We start from the raw sequence: 8,350 nt of genomic DNA on the forward strand, positions 1-8,350 counted from the left end.
CTGCTCGCGTCCCTCCCGCTTGCAGCATGTATAACATCCTGGCTGTAGGAGTTATATTTGTGTTTAAACTTGATAAGGCTGACTTATATTAGAGAAATGTTTCTGATCAATCATTCTTGGTGAGTAGCCAATGACTAAGTGGAAATGCTTCAGAAAGAGCAATGCCCCGTCAGAAATGAGCAAGATGTTTATAAAACTTCAGAACTTGGCCAGCAGTCCCTAATCTACTTATATGATAGCATGCAACTTCCTGTAACAGCTTAAATTAGGCTTACAAATTTTTCCTCCAGCATTCTGAAGAGTCCCAATATTCATAATCATAGAACAAAGAAAGCAGTATGCATCACTGTCCACCGACTTGTGCTATCAGTGTAGAAACTAATTAGCTGCTTCCGTGTGAGGCAGAGCCTCCACAAAGTTCTTTGCTGTCCACAAGCAGGCTGATGGTCTTCGTCAGACTGTCAACAGTGGAGCCACGAAATACAGTGCCTTGGTCTTCACCAACTTAATCATCCAGCAGCCCTTGTGCAGCCATTCTGCTGCTGAAGATTCATCGCAGAATAATTCAATAATGCACAAATAAATATTTACACCAATAAAACAATTTGAAAAGCAATAAAAATAAAGGACTGAATTTTAAAAGCAGTTTTAGACTTTAGGATGCTTTTATAAAGAAAAGTTTAAAATAAAGGCTTGGGACAAGAAAGTCCCATTTTTTTAAGACCCGTGTTGCCTGTAATATCAGAAGATATTAAAATAGGAAAAAGTTCTTCATCAGAGAGTGGTGGGCATGGAACAGGCTGCCCAGGGCAGTGCTCATGGCCCTGAGCTTCTGGAGTTCGAGAAGCATTTGGACCATGCTCTCAAATATTGGATTTGATTTTTTTGGTGCTCTGGTGTGGAGCCAGGAGTTGGAATCAATGACCCTTATGGATCCCTCCCAACTTGGAATATTCTATCTACAACTCTATGACTTTTTGATTCTGTTACTGCTTCCAGTCAAGGTCAGAAAACTGTAACTCTTTTTTTTTTCCTATTATACAGCTTTTCTATATTTATACATCTAAGAAAACCACTTTCCTGAAGGTTTAAGCTTTTCTTTTGAAAGCAAAAGAAGGACAAATATTTTCTAATAGTGTAAATTTAAGATTAAAAAAAAAAAAAAAAAAAGATAATTCTTGCAACCTCTCATCCTCAAGGCAAAATTCTTATCTTCAGCAGTCATCTGGTCTTTCATACTTTGCCTTTCGTATGACAGTTAGTAAATCAAGCTGCTTTATGTGACTGGACTAGCTCAGTTCACTTATATTTGGTGGAAACTTATTAGTATTTGACATTTTCCAAAGCTTTCTCTATTGTAAGCACACGCTGATCCAGAAATGCTGCAGCTGAGAAGTGTCTTCTTGAAATGTGCAAGTATATCTTCAGAGGATGTTTGTGCCAAGTTCCCTCAAATGTCGTCTTTCTTGAAGGAGAATCAGAAACAAAGCAGTGTAGCTAAAACATTCAAAACTCGAAGGTGTGATTGCCACTTGATAAGACGGAAGCACACCAAAGACCAGGACAAGGGGAGTATTCAAAGTAGATGCAATCTGGAGACACAGAGAAGAGAACAGGGTGGAGAAAAGGCAAGTCTGGAAGGTGGTTTATGCAGGGAACAAGTCTTTCTTTGATGTTGGCACTAGCCAAGCAAAGAGACTTAAAGTTTACATTTACTGGTTTGAAAACAGTTTAATTTTAGCTAAACCTCAGCAACGGCAGAAAGGCAATGCCACATATTCAAGTATGTGGTTACAGAAAATACCACAGATTCCGAGTAAGCTGTGAGACAAAAGGCTGAAAGCCAAATGCCTTCCCACCACCTGAGCAATGTGACATCCAGCACAGCCTACGACTGCTTTATCCTCATAGTAATTTTTAATTACATTTTTATCAGGAACTAGGAGGTGTAGTTCATCTCCTTGTGATGTTCCACCTCTATCTTTTGGAGCTTTTTTCAGAATTACTTGTGAATTTTTCCATCCTGTATTTGTTCACAGACAACTGTGCTTTTTTGTTTTCTTTTCTTTCAGTCCTTGCTGGTTCTCATATCCAGCAGAAACTAGGATGAAGATTTGAGTTTGTAGCAGTTCTAATGCCAGCTGTGACCAGAATATCTCACTGCTAAGGATACTGGTGAACAACAGCTCTTCTTATTGTAGTTTCACACCGAGGATTTAATTAATGAGATATTTAAGAGCCTGTGAATACAGACTGTGACATGGAATGCTCCTCATGATGAGTCTGTGAGGTAGACAATTTACTTTTGCAAAATACCACAACTCCTGGCAGTTAATGAATGGAAGAAAAACCCGGTGAACAGCTCAAAATAAAGTCAGAACTGCTTTGTATTACCCTCTGTATAGATGACAAGATAGCAGGATAACTAGGTACTTGAACAGAACTGCTATTAACATGCAGACATAACCTCTTAGGAACAAGAAAATTTAAAACACTTGTGCTAGAAAGAGAACAATATATGGAGATCTTTGAGGAGCACAAGTGAGAGATTCTAGCTGTGAATCATTGGTATGTTAGTCCAAACATCATTACCGCCAAAGTGTCTCAGATATGAGTCTAGGAAATAAAAAAAAAATAGTGGAAGAAATGATTTGAAGAAACATGGCCAGGAGAGTCAGTCTGAGTGTGTAGGAATGGGGAGGATAGACACGGGATTTCAGAAGAATTTCAGAACAGGACTCAGTCTTCTACTTGACAAAAACAGTATTAGAAAAAGAATATTATGGTCTGCCTTTTTTGCCATTGTTTTCTTCTAGAACAGCTGATTTTATACAATAGTGATTCTACTTGCCCACATCTCTTTTCCCAGAGGCAGCATTTTCATTTTTTCCTACAGACTGTTTCTTGCATTCTAGTCTTTTTTAAAATCCTGTTTTCCATATAACTCTTCTTTCCCTTGTATAGCAATGAATACAAAATTTGTCCTTACTCCTTCTCTCATGCCACAAATTCTCACTGCTAGAAGATTGTTATCCTCTCCTCCCTTTTCAGCAGCAGATATCAAAATTCTCCTCTCTTATTCCTATCCCCTCTCCCCCACAAAAGTCTAAATTTCAGCTGTATTAAATTTAAAATTTAAAATGTTGGAGTATGTCCCCCATGGCAAAATTGAGAAAGGAAAATTCTACAAAGGAAAATTCTCACAACCTTCCTTGCATGCGGTGGAATTCAGTTTTTCCCCTAATGAACATAAGCTGCTTCTCCAAGCAGTGGGAATCCCCTGAGAAAGGGGAAACAGGATCTGCATGTGGCCTCGGAGCCCCATCCTCCCGCAGCACAGAACAAGAGCAACACATGGTAAGAATTAACCAACTGCTGAAACTCAGAAGGTTATTGTGCATTCAGAATTATCATCCCTTGGGGATATTTCTAATCTCCCATAGGCATCTTTTCTTGGGAAATTAAGCACTACAATATCTCCAAGCCTGAAGTTTTTAAATCAAATTCTCTACCAAACACGCTATACTGAGGTGATGCAGAAACTCTCAGCCTGGTGTTATCATGATTGTAAGTGTTTCCTTGGATCACAAATCTAGACATCTTTACTCTCTTTGCTTAAGTCCTACTCACTTCCTTATTTTGGATCAAAAGAGCAAACTGTGCTTCACATCTAAGCATGAAAAAAGATTCATACCTTATTTACGAGATACAAAATATTTTATAGAATTTCAACATATAATCAATGATCTTGGCAATGACAAAGGAGTTGCAGAAAACAGCTTTGGAAATAATATATCCATGTGGCAAACAAGGGATGTGTATGCTAATTACAGCAATAAATACTGCAGCAGAAGTAGCTCAGCTTATTCAAAAGTCATATAATCATAGAAACATGGAATAATTTGAGTTGGAAGGAACCTTTAAAGATCAATTAGTCCAACTCCCTTGCAATGATCAGGGACACCTACAGCTTGACCAGGTTTCTCAGAGCTCTGTCCAGCCTGATCTTGAGTGTCTCCAGGGATGGGGCATCCACCACTTCTCTGGGCATTTTGTGCCAGTGCTTCACTACCCTTACTGTAAAAAACTTTTTCATTATATCCAGTCTAAATGTGCCCTCTTTTAGTTTGGAACCATTTCCCACCATGTGAATGGCTTGAAACCATAGTCCTACCACAACAGATCCTGCTAAAAAAGTCTGCACCTTCTGTCTTACTGTCTCCCTTTGGATACAGAAAAATACGCACAAAAAGATGAGAGAGAGCTTTCTTGGTGAAGTAAGGGCAGAAGAAAGCAGAGTAAAGGCAGAGAAATATGGACCAGGCATGGCATAGCCACAGCCAAAGCTACCCTTCAGCCCTGCTGCCCTCCTGGGGGCCTGCAGTCAGGCCATGAGATGTTCTTACACACCACGGAGCTGAAGGAAAGGCTTGGTGGACTCTGTCCTTTTACCCTTACATTAACTGCAAGTGGCTGATTAAATAGAACAGAGAGCTAAGCACTGATCATAAACCAGATGTTTATTTATCAAGCTTACTGCTGCTAGGAGCTGAGTGAGAATAGGAGCAGGTCCAGCAGGGCATTGGTACACTTCAGGGGAAAAAACCTTTGCTGCTAGACTACAACCTGCTGCAATATCATGCTTCATGTATACGTGACTCACATCACTACCGCCCTTGTATGGGACAGAACGACCTGGGTCCAATGTAAATGTACTGCTCTGTATAATGGGCACATTGTGCGTGGCTGCCAGGGCAGCACTCCGCCTGCATCCCCAGCAGTTGTTCATGAGGAGGCAGAGGCCGTTATCAGAGCAATTACCACAACCGCTTAGCACCACCGCTTCCTGCACTAAGTGAGTCTATCTCCTAATGACACGTGCACTATTAATCCTGTGGCCACATCTAAACTCCCCTCCATTCCCGATTGTGGGAGGCCCAGCCCTTTGCTGAGCAGTCACAGCAGGGGCCCTCGCTCACTGTGCAACTCACAGCCACGCAGGCAGCGCTGCAAGGCCTGAGTAACAGCCAGGGCTGCAGGTGCAGGGCCGCAGTGTCCACCATGGTTGCAGCTATGGGATCACAGTGATGGCTATGGCGATGGCTACGGGGCAGAGAAGCCTGGGGCTCTCAGGATAGGTGCAGCCTAGGTGCAGTGCCTGGTGGAGGTCAAGAGCGCTGCCTGCTATTTCTAGCTCCTTTACTAACTCTGGAAAAATTGACTTGGTGTTCTGTTTTCACTCCAAACTTCTATCTGCCTTTTGCATTTAGATTCATATTTTTCACCTTGAGCTTATGCTGTGGTTGCTGGTTTGTTTTTTTTTTAGTTTGGAAAGAAAACAGTTGTTCTAGGTAGGGTTGGAGCATTTTGAAGAGGCAGAGGAAGAAAAAAAAGAGGTACAGAAGGAGAAAGAAAGTACTCTTACCAGTAAAGTGTGTTGGGAAGAGAAGCAGTACTGATCAATGAACACTCAACGAAGCTGAGATTTCTAGTGTAGTGTGAACAAGGAATCAGGAAAGGATTTGTGTTAGGAAGAGATGAGATAATGAATAGGATGGAGTAGGGAAGCACTGATGCTCCAGCCTGCTGGACAGAGGGTGGGCATCTGGGGGCCAGTGTGCAGAACATCCCCAAGCTTAGGGGCATGCAGCTGGCAGGGGATGCTCACCCACAGCCCCAGCAGCAGCTCCACACCCCCCATTCATGCAACCAACCTCATTACACATGCAGAGCTGGAAGAAATCTAGCTTGGGATTCCTAGCTATTTCTGTAAAAGTCGTAACAAAACACATTATCTGCAAGGCAAGCTGTGGATACAGATGGATTAATCCACACGACAACCTGATCATGTTGATAATATAGTAATGAAAACATCTTTGCACATGTATAAAATGAGGCACTGACAATCGGCCAGATAATCTCCAACTGCCACCTGCACAACAGCAGTGCTCCACCGACCACTACAGCTCTTCTGTGACAGGAAGCTCTCTTTTGCCAATGGCTCTGATTAAAAGACAGCTAGACAGAATTAAAACATATTCCTTAACGGACTTTTATAGCCAAACTCCAGTAGGTATAAAAGATAACTCTATGTAATTAAATCAGCTGTACTGACCAAGTAATATAATTTTCTTAATACATTGTAGTAATTTGAAAGCAATAACTAAAATGCTAAAATATTTGTCTCATTATTTAGGTATGTTTTTTTCAAGAAAATGATATGTGAATATTCATACAAGCAAACAGTATTTAACAGTTGTTTCTGTTGCAATCTCTGGAGACATCAGTTGGCCAGCTCTCCCGGGACTGTCTGTTCTACAGCACAGACATTTACTTTTTGCATTGCTCACAGAGAATGAACATACATTACCCATAAAATGAAAGGCATCATTACCAAATGACAGTGCTTATTGTCTCCTAAGGACAACCCAACTATTAAATACACATGAAGAAATGAGGAAAAAATGAATATTATTTTAATATAATTAAGTCAATTATATCAAATTAATTTAAGCTAAATGAAGTAATATAATTCTGATATTTTCCAATTACTGTATTGGTTTGACGCGTGCAAGTACATGGAGAAGAGTCAACAACTTACATCCAAATCTTGTAACAAAGAACCAGAATGTCTCAGACTTACAGACAAAAAATTAGCTAACACAACAACAAATCCAGTAATATCAAACTGTTTCTTTGCTTCATCCCTTTCACGCAGATATGTTCACTCGCTCACACAGATGTTGCATATACCACAATATGGAGATGCCACATTAAATATTTTGACATCATCTGTGGTCGTGTCTGTTGGCTCAGATACCTCCAGAACTTTTTCTGACATCCTCAGTACTTCAGAAGTGTTGGAAAATAGCAAATGGTGTTTGTGCACACCTGCACTCTCTAAACAGAGTCCAGAAAGCAGCCAAATAATTCTTTTCAGCCATTTGGGAGGTTTCTCCTGACAGTTTCCTATTGCACAGTGCAGCCAGCCACTGGCAACCTGTTGCACAGATGTCTGAGCCGAGAGCTGTGGCAGGCTGGAAGCAGCTCACTGCACAGCTCTATTTACTCCTCACAGACTTGGCAAGCCATAGCAGTGAGAATGGAGGATGTTTGCCACTGTTTGCCTGCAATATGTCGCAGCACACATCTACTTGCTATTTGTATACTCTGGCAAAATGGCCTTTATTTCCCTTCAAGAAGGACGTATGTCTTACCTAAAAGTCATTTCTCCCCCCGGTATTTAAATTTCTTATATTTTTGGCAGATCACTATCCACCCTGAATTTACTTTTATTTCATGAGACATACCATTTTAAAGGTTTGATTTTATGGCAGCTTCTTTCTCTGCTCCTGGCAGTATTATTAATGTAACATAACTGCTGCGACATATGGCTTCTGGGCTCTTTATCACTGACTGTGCATGTTATTTATTTTCCACTTCATTTGCCCAGTGTTTGCTTTTGATGATGCTGCTTTGAAAGCAGCCTACCATTTTCTAACACCATTTAACCAGTTTTAAAATTACAGCTGTACCAGCATTAAGACCTGGCAGTTACGGTAAGAGACTGCATCCTGGACAGCTGCACTGCCTATAAGAACAACCTTAAAGCACAGGCTGTGCCTACATATGGCAGAAATACTGTGTTTCTTTTTTAAGTGCTGCTAGTACAGGAAAAGGGGGAAAAAAAATTATTATCAATTTGTAGCACCTTTAGTTAGAGACATCATGGCAGCCTACAGCTTTCACAGGGAGCGTAGAGGCAGCGCTGAGCTCTGCTCTGTGTGACAGCGACAGCGCCCGAGGGAACGGCATGGAGCTGTGTCAGGGGAGAGGCAGCTGGGGTCAGGGAATGGTTCTGCACCAGAGGGTGGTGGGCATGGAACAGGGTGCCCAGGGCAGTGGGCACGGCCCTGAGTGCTGGAGTTGAAGTAGCATTTGGACACTGCTCTCAGACAATGCTCTGAGACTAGGGTTTGGATTTGGGGTGGTTGTGTCTTAAGCCAGGAGCTGGACTCCATCTTTGTGGTCCCTTCCAACTTGGGATATTCTATGATTCCCAAAATAAGCAGCAGCAGTAGCAGGTTAGTTATAGAGGCACAGCAATTGACTTTGAGCTGTGATCACGTGGCTTACACCTCTCTGACATTTTGCCCCCAAAAACTGGAGTCCTTCAAGAACCTAAGTAGCACGTGGGCACGTGCTGAATACCAGCAAGCTGGAGCCACTGGACGCGGGCAGTTCCACTTTACCCGTGGCACACGAAGTGATTCCGACCCCCCGCCGGTGCCTCCCATCCACTTAGGACGCAGTATACGGGCGAAGCACGGGGACAAGCGGACCTCCAGCC

Source organism: Meleagris gallopavo, chromosome 6, assembly GCF_000146605.3.
Source record: "Meleagris gallopavo isolate NT-WF06-2002-E0010 breed Aviagen turkey brand Nicholas breeding stock chromosome 6, Turkey_5.1, whole genome shotgun sequence".
Lineage (NCBI taxonomy): Eukaryota > Metazoa > Chordata > Aves > Galliformes > Phasianidae > Meleagris > Meleagris gallopavo.